The sequence below is a fragment of the Marmota monax genome, unplaced genomic scaffold (genome assembly GCF_021218885.2).
Source record: "Marmota monax isolate L192 unplaced genomic scaffold, Marmota_monax_Labrador192_F-V1.1 WCK01_AAM20220418_F8-fsc00031, whole genome shotgun sequence".
Classification (NCBI taxonomy): domain Eukaryota; kingdom Metazoa; phylum Chordata; class Mammalia; order Rodentia; family Sciuridae; genus Marmota; species Marmota monax.
Genome location: NW_026695197.1, coordinates 5,541,870 through 5,558,866, shown reverse-complemented (window position 1 = coordinate 5,558,866; position 16,997 = coordinate 5,541,870). Strand labels below are relative to the sequence as shown.

At 33.8% G+C, this 16,997-nt stretch overlaps 1 protein-coding gene across 5 annotated transcripts in view; it reads left to right on the top strand.

Annotated features, from left to right (window-relative positions):
- The window catches only part of Nol4 (nucleolar protein 4), a 323,877-nt gene that overhangs the window by 107,833 nt on the left and 199,047 nt on the right, over positions 1 to 16,997 (top strand). The gene's annotated exons all lie outside the window — the stretch shown is intronic.

Below are 16,997 nucleotides of genomic sequence, written 5' to 3'. Positions count from 1 at the left end.
AAAGACCAGTTGCAATTAAAAACACTGGATGTTAAAGTACAATTTTATCAGAATCATTTTTTTTCAGTAAGAAGATATTTTGCTATTATTTGAGCTAACTTAATGCAAAGGAAAGGAAAGAAAATATTGTGAACTCCTATTGCTGAGTCTGTTGAAGATGCTTAAACCATCCTACTATTCTTACTATGAAGAAAATTGAATAATTTAGCAAAGTTGAGATGGTATTTAATGCTTTAGGCCTGAAAGTTATATAAGATCTCTGACAACTATTATTGTAGATTTTTTTTCTTTGGAAGTATTAGCTTATATATGGAAGTAAATATACATTATTTGGATAATCATGGATGAAAAAACCAAAGGTGATAAATAGAATGAAATTGACCAATTTTGTTCAAAATTAGTTTATTATTTCTATAATTAACAAGTTTATATGAACTTTTTGACTGCTTAGTTTTGTGCCTACAGCTAGAGTTAGGGGGATCTTGTTTTCTTTGAAATTTTATTTAAAAATGCAAAAATTAGCTGTATTTCTAGCTGCTTTTTAAATTCTATGTTGGCAAAGCTTAATATTTCTCCAGATTTAAGGATATAAAAAAAGAGGACTTTTGTTTTTTCTCATTTTAAATGATACTAAACAATATTGATGTCTTGTTGGTGTGAGATATGAGAAAAGAAGAACATTGATTATCAGTGACTTTAAAATCATGGGTTGTTTTGCTAAACAGTATAATAGCTATTGCAGTATGAAGTTCTTCTGGTTTAGATAAAAATTACCTCTTTTTTTTTTCTTAAAAACATGAGTACACATTCCTTGGAATTTTTTCCCCCCAACACTGGGGATTGAACTCAGGACACTTTACCACTGAGTTACACCCCATGTCCTTTTTAATTAATTTTTTTATTTTGAGACAGGGTCTTGCTAAATTGCTTAAAGCCTTGCTAAATTGCTGAGGTTGGCCTCAAACTGTGAGTCCCTGGGATTACTGCCACACCCAGCAGGGTGAAAAAAAAATCCCTGATTCATGAGAAAGAAACAAAATTGCAATCGAAACTCAATAAAAAGTGGGAAAAACATCTAATATGTAAGGAAAAGGTCAGGCCTAGACTGGAGAAGAAAACACCAGATGTTTGTTTCTTGGAGTTTTCTTTTTTTAATGATGATTAAATGTCTCCATTTTCATAGAATAACTAAAATATTAATATATATCACTCTATTCAAATATTTTTATGTGTTTCACTTATTTATATTCTCATCATTTTTAGTCTATTATTTGGAGAATTTACATACATGTCTCCCACCACCAAAACTCATTGTTTTCTTGTTTGGAATCGCCAGTCATGAACCTTTGGCTTGTGCACAACTGGTGTGATCAATTTCTGTATTGATTTTAATAAGATGCAGTGGAATAGCTTCAGAATTATCCTTAGGGGAAAGCACCTTATCATGATACATTGATGTATGCTTTGAGGTAAGAACATATCTGTTTCTTCTCCAGTCTGGGCCTGACCTTTTCCTTACATATTGGATGTTTTTCCTTCTTTTCATTGAGTTTTCACTTGCAATTTTGTTTCTTTCTCCTGAATTAGGGATTTTTTTTCCATCCAGCTAGTTTATTAAAATAAGTGCACAAACATGACTTCTTAAAAAACCTTCAAGGACACTGTCTTTGTCTATGCTGCTGAAACAAAATACCTGACACTGGGAAATTCTTAAAGAAGAGAAATTTATTTCTCCCAGTACTGGAAACTGAAAGTCCAAGACACAAGACACTGGCAGGTTGAGTCTGGAGAGAGCTCAATCTTCACCTGCAGTGTGGCAGCTTGCTCTTGACTCCTCCAGAGTTTGAGGAATCTGTGTCCTCACAGGGTGGAAAATGGGGTGGAGCAAGAGGGGTAGGCAAGAAAGGTACATTCATTCTGACAAGTGTTTTTTGTAAGAGTACCTAATCCCACTCCCACTCATAAACATGGAACCCTCATGACCCAATCAAATTCCAAAGGCCACACCTCTTAAAATATTTGAATTGGGGACAGTTTCAACATGAACTTGAAAACAAAAAATCATTAAAACCATGGTCCATCCCATTGTGCTGCTTCATTTATTGCCTCTGTCACCTGTACCACCCCCACAATATACTTTACAGGTAAACTCACTGCCTTTCATCTCACTTCCTTATCTCTACACTTTTGGGCTCATCTCAATAGTGTTCATCTCAGGTAGGTGTTCGTCCTTGCCAACCCTCTTCATTGTTCTCAAGAGGACCATCAGCAGACTTTGTGTTGCTGATTCATGGGTTGACCCTTGGTTATCATCTCCCCTAGCACTGATATTTAAGGGAAAACCTCCCCTTTGATTCCTCCTGGGCTTGCTTTCTCAGTCATCTCCTTGAGCTGCTTTTCTATGTCTTAGTCTGTGGATGCTAGAGTGCACTCCTTAACTCTCTCCCTACCTTCTCTGCCTAGGCTGCCACGTCTAATCTTGTCGCTTTCAGTAATATCCACTGAATCAAAAATTCAGTTCCCTAACTCCCTATATCTTCTCAGCACTCAGGACTGTCTCTATCAACCTATTTCCTAATTGCCAGAATTTTTCAGAGGACTTACTACTATATGAAACAGTTTATTTCTGACTGATTAGCTGTTTCTCTTCGAGACTGCAAATCTGTTAATTAATGGGTCTTCTCATGCTTTTCCTTTCATCTGTTCCATTTCAGATAGTTCTTAAATAATCTGTTATTTATTTATTTATTTATTTATTTATTTATTTATTTATTTTTGATTCAAATATAACTTTCAACCTTGATCATGATTTGTAACAGTTTTGTATATTTTTTTCTTTTCTTTCTTCTTTCCTATAACAGTGACACTCCCTTAAGTAATTCATATTGCCAAGCTACTGTATAATCCTTATTTTCCCTGTATACATACACACATACTGAGTCACATATGTACATACTCAGATGATTTTTGTCATCATTGTTCTGTGAGAGTAACTCATGTTTCTTGCTTTGTTCTCCCTACCTTTTCTCTAAGAGTTAAGATATATATATATATATATATATATATATATATATATATATATATATATATCGCAGCAGGAAAAAAATAAAAATAGAAAAGACACAGACTTTGCCCTCATGTAGCACATAATCTAAAGGAATAAAAATCGTTAATCTAATCAGTTTGAGAAAGTTTCTTCTTCTGGAAAATTATGAATTTATAGTAATGAAGCTTTAAGTATATTTTTCAGATTAGTGGGGAGTTTGGGTGCTAGCCCTCAGTGGGCAAGGTGTATTGTTTTGTTGAGGACAGTGTGCATTAATTTTGGGGGGAGTAATCAAAAGGCATAGACTATGGTGACCAAATTTTTAGTAAACGTGGCAAAATTGGCCTCAAGCTAGAGTACAGTGTGGGTCCAGGTTTTTCAACCTTGGCACAATTGACTCATAACCCTTTGTCTGGGGTGGGGGAATTTTTCTGTTCATTATAGGATGTTTACCAGAATCATAGCCTATATCAAGGCATGATAAAAGCTCCTTCCCCCCAGGTGTGTCAACTACAGTTATCTTCAGGTACTGTGGATGTCCCCTGGTGGGTCAGATTTAAGAACAACTCTCGAGGCAGGAAAAGGCAGTTAGTAAGAAGTCAGAAGATGGAAACGGAAGAGAAACAATGAAGAGAAGTTTAAAAGTAAACATTGGAGAAAAGTCTAGTGTTGCCCAATAGACTTTTGCAAAGATAGATATGTCCCATGACTGAATTGTCCAATGAATGGGTAGTCACTATCCAAGTTGTGACTAATGAGTCCTTGAAATATGGTTAGCAAGACTGAGGAGCTATTCAAAATTACATCATTTAAATTAATATTAATGTGATTTTAAGTAGCCACCTGTGACGGTAGCTACTCTATCAGACAGGGTAGATCTTGAGTGTTATTTTATTTTGACTGGTAGTTAAATGTCTTTCTCTGCAACCCTAACACATATATTTAAGTCCAAATTTGGGGGTAAATTATAGGAGAAACTCTATTTTAATAATTGGCTGAAACTGCAGTTTGAACAATACAAAATTTTAAAGGTTAAATTAAAATGTTCTATTTTTCTGTAAAATTAAGTGATTTATTTTAAAAATATGTTGAAGTAGGATACTGTGAGTTTTAAAAATTCTCCCTAATAATTATAACATAAGCAGGTTAATGATGTCTTTATACTGGGTACTATATAAAATGGAGAGTTAAAAATTCTTTTTTTCAGTTTTTGTATCACTGTAGTTATTAAGCATATGCATTCTATTCATGAAATGCCAAAGGAGAGATATATATGATATATATGCTATGTGTTTCCAGAAAAAAGAATCAAGAAAATGCCTTGCCCCAAGTTGGATAATAGATAAATTTATTTATTTATTTTTTTAAAATTTTTTATTGTTGGCTGTTCAAAACATTACATAGTTCTTGATATATCATATTTCACAATTTGATTCAAGTGGGTTATGAGCTCCCATTTTTACCCCATATACAGATTGCAGAATCACATCAGTTACACATCCATTGATTTACATATTGCCATACTAGTGTCTGTTGTATTCTGCTGCCTTTCCTATCCTCTACTATCCCCCCTCCCCTCCCCTCCCCTCTCCTCCCCTCCCCTCTTCTCTCTCTGCTCCCTCTACTGACATTCGTTTGTCCCCCTTATATTATTTTTCCCCTTCCCCTCACTTCCTCTTGTATGTACTTTTGTATAACTCTGAGGGTCTCCTTCCATTTCCATGCATTTTCCCTTCTCTCTCCCTTTCCCTCCCACCTCTCATCCCTGTTTAATGTTAATCTTCTTCTCATGCTCTTCGACCCTACTCTGTTCCTAGTTACTCTCCTTATATCAAAGAAGACATTTGGCATTTGTTTTTTAGGGATTGGCTAGCTTCACTTAGCATAATCTGCTCTAATGCCATCCATTTTCCTGCAAATTCTATGATTTTGTCATTTTTTAATGCAGAGTAATACTCCATTGTGTATAAATGCCACATTTTTTTTATCCATTCATCCATTGAAGGGCATCTAGGTTGGTTCCACAGTCTAGCTATTGTGAATTGTGCTGCTATGAACATCGATGTAGCAGTGTCCCTGTAGCATGCTCTTTTTAGGTCTTTAGGGAATAGACCGAGAAGGGGAATAGCTGGGTCAAATGGTGGCTCCATTCCCAGCTTTCCAAGAAATCTCCATACTGCTTTCCAAATTGGCTGCACCAATCTGCAGTCCCACCAGCAATGTACAAGTGTACCCTTTTCCCCACATCCTCGCCAGCACTTGTTGTTGTTTGACTTCATAATGGCTGCCAATCTAACTGGAGTGAGATGGTATCTTAGGGTGGTTTTGATTTGCATTTCTCTGACTGCTAGAGATGGTGAGCATTTTTTCATGTACTTGTTGATTGATTGTATGTCCTCCTCTGAGAAGTGTCTGTTCAGGTCCTTGGCCCATTTGTTGATTGGGTTGTTTGTTCTCTTATTTTCTAATTTTTTGAGTTCTTTGTATACTCTGGATATTAGGGCTCTATCTGAAGTGTGAGGAGTAAAGATTTGTTCCCAGGATGTAGGCTCTCTATTTACCTCTCTTATTGTATCTTTTGCTGAGAAAAAACTTTTTTAGTTTGAGTAAGTCCCATTTGTTGATTCTAGTTATTAACTTTTGTGCTATGGGTGTCCTATTGAGGAATTTGGAGCCCGACCCCACAGTATGTAGATCGTAGCCAACTTTTTTTCTATCAGACGGCGTGTCTCTGATTTGATATCAAGCTCCTTGATCCATTTTGAATTCACTGTTGTGCATGGCGAGAGAAAGGGATTCAGTTTCATTTTGTTGCATATGGATTTCCAGTTTTCCCAGCACCATTTGTTGAAGATGCTATCCTTCCTCCATTGCATGCTTTTAGCCCCTTTATCAAATATAAGGTAGTTGTAGTTTTGTGGATTGGTTTCTGTGTCCTCTATTCTGTACCATTGGTCCACCCGCCTGTTTTGGTACCAGTACCATGCTGTTTTTGTTACTATTGCTCTGTAGTATAGTTTGAAGTCTGGTATCGCTATACCGCCTGATTCACACTTCCTGCTTAGCATTGTTTTTGCTATTCTGGGTCTTTTGTTTTTCCATATGAATTTCATGATTGCTTTCTCTATTTCTACAAGAAATGCTGTTGGGATTTTGATTGGCATTGCATTAAACCTATAGAGAACTTTTGGTAATATCGCCATTTTGATAATGTTAGTTCTGCCTATCCATGAACAGGGTATATTTTTCCATCTTCTAAGATCTTCTTCTATTTCTCTCTTTAGGGTTCTGTAGTTTTCATTGTATAAGTCTTTCACCTCTTTTGTTAGGTTGATTCCCAAGTATTTTATTTTTTTTGATGATATTGTGAATGGAGTGGTTGTCCTCATTTCCATTTCAGAGGCTTTGTCACTGATATACAGGAATGCCTTTGATTTATGCGTGTTGATTTTATATCCTGCCACTTTGCTGAATTCATTTATTAGCTCTAATAGTTTCTTTGTAGACCCTTTTGGGTCTGCTAGGTATAGAATCATGTCATCTGCAAATAGTGATAATTTAAGTTCTTCTTTTCCTATTTTGATGCCTTTAATTTCTTTCGTCTGTCTAATTGCTCTGGCCAGTGTTTCGAGAAGTATGTTGAACAGAAGTGGTGAGAGAGGGCATCCCTGTCTTGTTCCAGATTTTAGAGGGAATGCCTTCAATTTTTCTCCATTCAGAGTGATGCTAGCCTGAGGCTTAGCATAGATTGCTTTTACAATATTGAGGTATGTTCCTGTTATCCCTAGTTTTTCTAGAGTTTTGAACATAAAGGGATGCTGTACTTTGTCGAATGCTTTTTCCGCATCTATCAAGATGATCATATGATTCTTATTTTTAAGTCTATTGATGTGGTGAATAACATTTATTGATTTCCGTATATTGAACCAGCCTTGCATTCCAGGGATGAATCCTACTTGATCATGGTGCAAAATTTTTTTGATAAGTTTTTGTATCCGAGTGGCCAGAATTTTATTGAGGATTTTTGCATCTAGGTTCATTAGAGATATTGGTCTGTAGTTTTCTTTCTTTGAAGTGTCTTTGTCTGGTTTAGGTATCAGGGTGATGTTGGCCTCGTAGAATGAATCTGGAAGATATAAAGGATGAAAGATTGGTAGCGAGAATAATAGTTCAAGATTTAGCTCCTTTTACTTATTTGAAGTTCATATGGCTTTCCCAACTCAATAAGAAATAATGATAAGAAAAAAAAGACACAGAAACTCCAATATATGCACAGAAAGTATTTTACTCTCATCTTTGATTTAGAGGAATATATCTGAAACTATTTTAAAATTTTAATAGGATTTTAAAATAATGTCTGTAGGTTAGCATCATTTAAAGGTGCTATCTACATTTGATTTACTCTTAAAGCATAACATCCTCGAAGGTGTTGTGGGGTCCGAGGAGCTTATTCTGAGGGCAGCTTTGTTATACCTTGTCTGTGGCTCTCAGAATTCCAAAAAACTCTTCAGACCTGAAATCCAGAGCAACTTGTATTCATGTATTCTCCAGTTTTAAGTGCCTATGATCTGTCTAGTCTTTAAATGGATTAGAGATAAAAATATTGCCTCTTAAGCTACCCTTTGAGTCTCAGATCCCAGAAATTTGGAAGAGTATAGTGAAAAAAGCATTCTCCTAATTGTTCAGTTATTATGAATGTCATCTAAAAACAGATAATTTATTGGTTATTTATTGTCTAATGGTTTTTTAAAAATTTTTTATGAGAACTTTATGGTTATACATAGTAGTTGGGTTCATCCCAGCATACTCATACATGCAAAGAAATCAATTTCAGTTCATGATCACTCCTTTTCCCACCCCCTTTTCCCTTTCATCATATAGATGCCTCCCCTTTTTCTTCCTCTAGTCTACTAGACTTTTTTCACTCATCTATTAATTTATATTTGATTGGTTTCTTATGTAATCTTCCTATTCCCACCCACTTTCCTTTATTTTACTCTAGCTTCATCATATGAGAGAAAACATTTTATCTTTGAGTTTCTGAATTTGGCTAATTTCCCTTATCATGATATTCCCCATTTCCTTCCATTTATAGCTGAAAGATCCACAGATCCCAAACCCGGAATGAACCACACGAGACACTGGCTGCAAAAAGCAGGAGGCGTTTATTCTCACACAGGTGCCTGCGGGTGCACAGCAAAACCTCAGCCGGAGCTTCGGTGAACTGGCACACCGGGCTTTGGGGTACAGATTTTTTTATAGGAAACAAGCGGGTTAGTTCTTAGCTTAGCACAGCAACAGCCTTTCTATTGGTTCCTCTGAATCCAGCCACTGGGTCGCCTAGGGGGTAAACTTGTTTTTTTTCATTTTAAGCTCTTGGAAAAACCCTAAAATTACATCCTGTCTTTTCAGTTTCTGTTTTTAAACCTAGTTCTTAAGTTTAACCAGTAGGGCTGTCTAAGAGGAACATCTTGTGGTAGGGGGCCCGTTAGGGTTATCTACATGGAACATCTTGTGGTAACATTGTGCAACACCTGAGGTGCTACGTGCTGCTGGAGGGGTTTTGACATGGGGGTTGGGTGAGGAAGCGTCTTGCAGCTTTGAGGCCTAGGGGTTTGGTCACCTAATGCTGGGCCTGGGTCTTGAGGTCCTACATAGCAAATGCCATGATTTTGTTCTTTTCAGTGGCTGAGTAGAACTCCTGTGTGTGTGTGTGTGTGTGTGTGTATGCCACAATTTTTAAATCTATTCATCTATTAACAGACATCTGGGTTATTTCCACAATTTAGCTATTGTAGATTCTGCTGCTATAAACATTGATGTGGTTGTTCTTTGTAGTATGCCAATATTTATATATTTTGGGGAAATAAACCAGTGGTAGGATAGCATGGTTATATAGTGGTTTTATCCCTACTTTTTTTTTTTTTTTGAGGAATCTCTATACTGCTTTCCAGAGTGGTTGCATTAGAACTGCAATCCCACCAGTAATGTGCAAGTGTACCTTTAACCCTACAACCTCTCCAGCATTTATTGTTGTTTGTATTCTTGATCACTGTCATTTTGATTGGAATGAGATGAAATCTTTCTATTAGTTTTGATTTGCATTGCCCTGATTGTAGAGGTGTTGAACATTGTTTCATATATTTATTAGCCTTTTGTGTTTCTTCTACTGAGAAATTTCTGTTTAGTTCTTTTGCCCGTTTATTGGTTGGGTTATTTGGTTTTTTGATGTTAAAATTTTTGAGTTCTTTTTGTATTCTCAATATTAACCCCATATCAGAGGATTAGCGGACCTTGATTTTTTCTCATTCTGTAGGTTCTCTCTTCTTGCTCCTAATTTTTTCCTTAGTTGTGCAGAAACTGTCAAAAAGTGCCATCCTAATTATTGATTGTTGGTTTTATTTTTTGTGCTTTCGGAGTCTTGTAAAGGAAGTTGGTTCCAGAAGCACCTGTCTGATGGAATATAGACCCTCTGTCGTCTTCTAGAAATTGTAATCTGGTCTCTAATTCTTAAGTCTTTGACCCATTAAATTTGAGTTTTGTGCAGGTTGAAAGGGAGGGGTCTAATTTCATTTTCCTACAGAGTTATTCACTTTTTCCAGCACCATTTGTTAAAAGGCTACCTTTTCCCCCAAGATATATTTGCGGCACCTTTGTCAAATAGTAGACGGCTGTAGGTTTGTGGTTTGTCTCTATGTCTTCCATTCCATTGGTCTAGTTTGGTGTTAATACTATGCTGGTTTTGCTACTTACAGCTCTGTAATATTATTTGAGATTATTTTAAAAGGCGTATTTGACCAAAAGTAAAGCATCAGTTTTAGAAACAGACATAAAGTTTCATTTTGTAATAAGCATTTGACTTCATCTGACAGAAGGACAATTTTCCAAGAACCAATTTAATTGCTTTTCTGAGTTAACAGTATGAAATAAATTCCTGGTATTTTTTGTAAGGGAATATATGTGATTTAGTAAACTCGCAAAGATCATTAGTATAGAAAAGGATTTCTGTATTTTTTAGTTACAATAAATTATATCTTTTTTCTATAAAATTGATAAATAGGAATACAAAGGGAAGTTGAGGCATACTTCTAAATTCTCAGCATTTCAACTTAATCAACTTTAAAAATAATGGATTGGAGTAGAAAATGTGTGCATTTCTTTTTAGAACTATTTCCTATGATTTACTTTTGACATCATATAATGTGTTGCTCTTGAGAAAGCAAACAATGCTGTTTAATGGTGATATGTCAATTCTATCAACAAAGTAATATAGAGATTATTTTAACATAGGTTTTTTTTTTTTTTTCCATTTGGTACAGGCAAAGTGGATATGGTAATATATAGAAACAACCAAAGAGGGAGGAGGACTTGTGAACAGAATTCCTTAAGAGCTGGTTCTTCAATATTAGCTTCAACTTCTATATATGATGAACTTTTAAAATACATAATCTAGGCAAATTTTCTTTCAAGGATGTATTTGATAATTCTGTTTGCATTTGTAAATGCATAGTTCATTTTCCAGAATTTGAAAATCTTTCCTTTTCCCCATAATATTTGCATTATAGAAATGTTTTTGTATGCTTCAGTTGGCCAGATTATTTTGATAAATGGAAAAAATTGAATTGAAATTGAGTGGCTAACCTGCATACAAATATTAAACTATAGCATGTACATATATCTTTTTTAATATTAGCAATTATGGATAATTATAAGGTAGAGTGAGGATCTTTAGTTTATATATCACTGCTAAGAATAGGTAAATTTTTAACCCGAAATAGCAAAAATTAAATAGAGTTTAATAAAAATTAGTTATTATTCTAAATAATACTGTTTATAAATATATTCTAGGTTAATTAAGTCATAGACTAATATTCTGCATTCTAATTATTTGAATTGCTAACTTTCTAATAAAATCACTAAAAAGCTATGGCTTTTTATGACATGGCTTCTAATGTCAATAGGTCAGAAGTTAATTTCCAAAATTTTGAATAGTTTCTTACTTTGAAGATCCCTGGGAAAAATCAAATCTCACTGATATCTTTTTCACCCTTCAAGGTCTAATTAGATTGGAGTATATGACTAGAACAAATATCCCCTTTTAGAATCCAGCTAGATTTCTGCTTGCAGGGATGTGCAAATATTATGTACAGTAATAATCTAGTGTACTTCCTTCATATAATAAGAATAATGATGAAGATAACTATAATAATATATATTAAATAAATGGAGGTAGTATTAAGAAATCTATTTAAATATTAAATATTTTCCATGTTCCATTTGTCTATCTTACATATTTTCTTTGAGCCCTTTGGCTTTCAAAGTGGGAATCTTTTCCCTTTACTACAACATAAATACATATATATGTGTGTGTATATATATAGTCTGATATAAATATAAATACATATATACATATGTATGTATAAAGTCTGATTTTTGTTTTTTAAAGAGTATCTGGCAAAAGTGTCAGATTTAGAAACAGACAAAGTTTAATTTCAAAATAAGCATTTGACCTCATTTGATAGAGGTGCAATTTTCTAAGAACAAATTTAATTGTTTTTCTGAGTTAACAGCATAAAATAAACTACTGGGATTTTCATATTTCGTTGGTTCAACTTAATTGTTAAGACTCTAAAATAACTCAGATTAGAAAATGAAGGATACAAAAGCAAAACATGTTTTAAATCAAGGTGTATTTCTGTTTCAACAATGATACGCACACACGTATACCATGTATATTGTAACTCGTACACCCGTCAAATGGTCATAGTCCTGTGGAAGTATTGAGGGGAATATATTAAAAATAAAATTACATAATTGTGAGATAAATAAGTGGGTAAAGAAACCTACTAATGGGAGTTTCACCAATTTTTGTATTCTAATTTAGAATATATGGTCAGCTGAAAGCATACATACCCTACATCAGGAATTTATTTTAAAAAAATACAAATTCATACGATCAACCTCAGATGAGATGGTTTATGACTATCATGCAGGATAAAAGTGTTGGAGCCAATGTTCTAACTATTATTTTGAAGATACTCCTCATGATTCTATCCAGCTGATCTGGAGTGTCAAATGGTAACAGTCTAAAGTGCAAATCAAGTTGGTGCCCTGCCTGCTCAAATGCTAACTTTATCCAGTACCTTCTGGTGTTTGTATGGGTTTCATTTAGCTCTGTTTTTTAGTTAATGATAATTGTGATGTACAGTATTCTTTAAGAATTTTTGAAAACACTCCTCTAGTAGTCTAAGAAATTTTCATTTTGTTTTTAATCATTTATATGAACATCATGCACACAGGATGTAATTTAAGGACACACACACAGTATGCAATAATTTTTACTGCTTAGTGTCTATGTGAATAAAATTTTAGTAAAAATAGGTTTTTGATTTAAATTGCATCTAATTTGGCTGAATAGAATAGTTTCATGTAATTATTAAAGTAAATAAACCAGCAGTAAAAATAACTACTATTTGCCATTTAATTTTGTTTGAAAATCTTATAAAACATGTTTTAATAAAAATGATGTAAAACAGAATTCTTAGTAGGAAATTAAATTTAGTGGTTAAATTTTTATGATGGTGAGTTTTAATTAGAAAAGCTATTAAAATGTTTTTTCAGGCTGAACACCAAATTCCCTAGTGAGATTTTGTTGTCTCATATAAGACATTTTCATTATTCTGCATATTTGTTTACCTTTAATTGCTTAGAAAATTTTTCATGGAGCAAAATAAAATGTTAAAATAATTTTTAAAAATAAATGTAATAAAATATTTCATATCAAAGCTGCATATTTTCTTTACAGAGTTACTATTTTTAATTTTTAACTTGCATATACTTCTGGACTTACCTGGAAAATGACAAAAGACCACTGTTTTTTCTTTAATTCAAGCTATTCTAATGCTGTCTTAAAAATAATTCATGTCATGAATTTATTTTATTAGTTATTGTGAGTCAATGTAGTTAAACTGATGAAGCATTTAGAAATCTCTCTTTATGACAATTACTTTATGAAGAATTATATCTTAATTTTCAGAAATATAAATTCCCTTTATAAGTAATGTAAAATGTAAGTAACATGCAGTTCCAATGTTATATGAACTGGAAGAAATTTCTATTGTTAAATCTTTTTGTAATATTCTTATGTATGTACTTGGCTGTGTATATGTATGTATTTAATCATTTAAATTGTTTTCAAGCAATAATTCTCATTTCCAGAATCAGAAGAAGAAAGATCAATTTGATTTACATCTAAAGCACAAGTATGGAAAAAAGATAGTTATGCATTTTATTTTAAGTGGTTTTTCAGGGAATTTTATTTTCTTATTTGGGGTCAGATTATTTGAAAATCTGCTCTACTTTTCTCAAGATTCTGTCTTTTGGTATGTTATTTACATTACATAAGTGATTTTTCATATAAATGAGTAGTTGGTTAGCAACTTTAGTTATTTATTTCTGTTTTAATCTTGCCACAGCCCACAGACCAGTCCCATTTTAGCTAAGTCCTGATCTCCTGGAAAATGGGGGAAATTGGCTTTGTTTCAGACAGGCTTTGGAGAAATTACTCAGATTAGAGTAGAATGTCAGATTAATGAATTGTACTGTTCTTGTTTTGAGATATTGCTTTCTTGGTTTGTCATGATTTTCACAACCATGTTTTCTGGTCCATGAATGCATGCTTCCAACATTCAATGTTTCAGCACATCAAGGAGACGAAAAAATTCTGTTAGAACTAAGTAGCAGAGGCAAGACATTTTAGTCCTAGAATATTAAGTTATATCTCTAATAATGTATATATAAGGTGAATCCACATGACTCTGGAGAGATGTTAAGAAATATAGAACTTTTGTGTATCTATTCAAATACATTTGAGCCTGTGAATTCATGTGTCCAAGCATACTGTACAATCACAATCACCTGTATTTTCCCACTGCCTTTTGTTCCTAATATTTTCATTTGTCATTACTATTACCCAGCTATCCTTCATAAACTCTCACTACAAACTCAACAACATGCTGTGCTTCTTTATAACTTGCTTCTGCTAGTTTGGGTCAGCTTACTATTACATTTTTAGAAAACAGTATTAGTCTTTAGGCAATTCAATGATTCAATAATTTTTGTATTGAACAAGCTTTGAAACTGTTGTTGCATGACAGCTCAGCAAACTGATAAATCAACTATAACACAGGGCCAAATTGACCATAAAAATCTCATTATTAGGTTTACAGGGATGATATTTACATTGTGCTTTGATAAAAGGAAAGAACAGCTGGAGGGTATTGAAGAAAGGGGTTGAAAGGAAGGATGTTTTGTTGTATTTATTATAAATTTGTAGTATAATTATTATCAGTTTCACTTCTGCAGTTGACTGGGGTGACTTGGAGGCAGGAAATAGGATCTATCTTACGCATCTTTGCATAATCCATTTGGAGCCAAGCCCAATGTTTGACATATACTAGGATATTAATATTTTTGAATTGAAGTAATGTTTTGAAATTTTTTCCCCTTCTACTTACTTCTGCAATAAAAGTTCACTCAACTCTTGGATTCAGTCTTTCTTGCCAAACATGAGATATGCAGTTGGGCTTTTCTTACCTACACAGTTTCCCTTGTCAACCTTCCAAATCTTCTCAGGAGCAATGAAACAATAAACTAGTCCTAAAATCTTAAAGTGAGTTCATTAAAAAGGCAGCATGAACACACTCCTAACTGTGAATCAAGAGACCAGTTTCTTATCATAGCTCTGTTGGAAACTAGTTCTGCAGCCTGATTTAAGAATTATTAATGTAGTTGGTCACCATTTCTATGTTTGTAAATGAAAAGCTTAGACAATCTCTCTCTCAACTTCGTTCTAGTTCCTAAATACTCTGTTCATCCTTCTAGGATCTCTCTCTCTCTCTCTCTCTCTCTCTCTCTCTCTCTCTCTCTCTCTCTCTCTCTTCCCATATGGTTATATTTTGTCTCATTTTCTCTATATCTCTAAACTTTTAGTGCTATCTCAGAATAGAAAACAGTATTAAAGAATGATGGAGACACCTTCATCCTTCTCCCAGCTGGCTCTCCATCTTTGAAGAGCCACATTCACTTCAAGATATGCATAGGAGGGGTGGTTAGAAAACCAGAGTGATTGCTGTAGGAGCAGACTTCCCACTCTTCTAGTTTCTCCCTTGTCTTGAGTTTTTCTCTGATTTCTTTTTCCTGCCAATCTGCCGTGACTTTGGTAAGAAACTATAGTCAACATGAAAGCTCATGGAGATTGCCAAAATGTTGTTAGACTAACAGGTCCTTCTTTTCCCACTTCTTTATGAAGAACCCTTATTCCTTCCTCTATATTGGATGTACATATGTATTATTTACATGTAGGTATGTGTGTGTGGAGACAGAAGAGCACACACACATTAGCTGTTTCAACAATAATGATTTTTTTCCTTCAAGAGCTTTCCATAAAATTTATCCTGAGATCCTGAAGTACTGAAGAGTTTCTTAGGAATTTCTTTAACAGCTTATCATATTTTTAGAAATTTTAAATGTTTAAAGTTTTGAGAGTTTTATTTTATTATTGTTGTTGTTAAATTTCAGCCATCAGCCTGTCAGTGTGGAGGTTTATTCCACTAACATCATTGTTACTGTGGTATAACAATATTTTGGAGAACAGATTCTAGCATCACACAGAATAAAAATTGGAACTCATGACTGCTGAGGTCTGCCTTTATTCAGATCGTTGATGAAACAGTCAAGAGGAACCAGATTAGCATTATAGGTACAGTGGAGATTGTCTTCTGAAGGTATATATCAGTGTCCTGGATTGGTCTCTATGAGGGAATGCTTATACTCTAAACACATGTCAACAACATCAGCAATTTGTTTATCAGCAATGCCATGTTCAACATTCAGGATTGAAAGAAAAATAACTCTTACCTGATTTAATCAAATAAAACCAAATTATTCTTTGAAGATATTTCTTGACAGAAAATAATGACAGACAATGATGAAAATTAAAATTTCTTATTGAATGCCATGAATTTTTTGAAGTTTTCAAAAGAGTCCCATAAAGTAGGCACTGTTACTATTCTCTTGGTATAGATGAAGAAACTAAGATGAATTAATTTGCCTGCTGTTAGCACAATAGCTAAGTGGCAGAAACAGGATTGGTACACAGCTCTTCTGATTTTGGAGCCTGTGGCTTTACACATTAATTTCTAAATTTCCACTTGCCCACCTCTGTGACTATTGCATTTATTATATTTTGTAACCTGTGCCTGTTTGCATGTTTTATGACATCCTGGCTCAGTAATTCCATCTTGTTCTTATTATCTGACCCGAGAATTAATGTTCTGGATCATATTTTCATTTAACCTGTGCTTTCTAAGCTATCTGTAGTGGTTTCTTATAGGTGGTTTTCCATACTTGCCTATTTTCAGTATGTTTACTCTGTTTCTTTGTCTCTTAAAAGAAAACATATGTTTTTTCTAGCTATTAAAATCTATTGGTTCTGTAAAGCTTTCCAACATTGGAGTAGCAGGTTTAAATTCTGTTTATTTCAATAATATCCCTTGACAATAATTTTCCTGTGTTTAAAATTCATATTTCCTTTTATCTGTTAAACATGTAATTGACTTTTGACAGTTTCTTTCATTCCACCCTATTCTTTCCTTGCATGGAAAGGACAATAAGAAATGGTGACTCGCCTTCTCTGCTGCATTCATTACTTTGAATCTTCTCATTTCATTTTACTGTGCTTTATTCTAAATAATGATTCTAAGCTTTGGTAGAAGGGAATGAAAAACACTTTTTATTCATGACCATCCACTCATGCCAATAATGATTTACCTTATCTTATAAGCTTTTTATTTTATAACATTTCAGCTTTGCTTTGTGTGAAATAACAATAAAATATATACTTTTTTGATGAAGAGTGCCATTTTTCCTACATAAAGCTTCCAAATTAAGA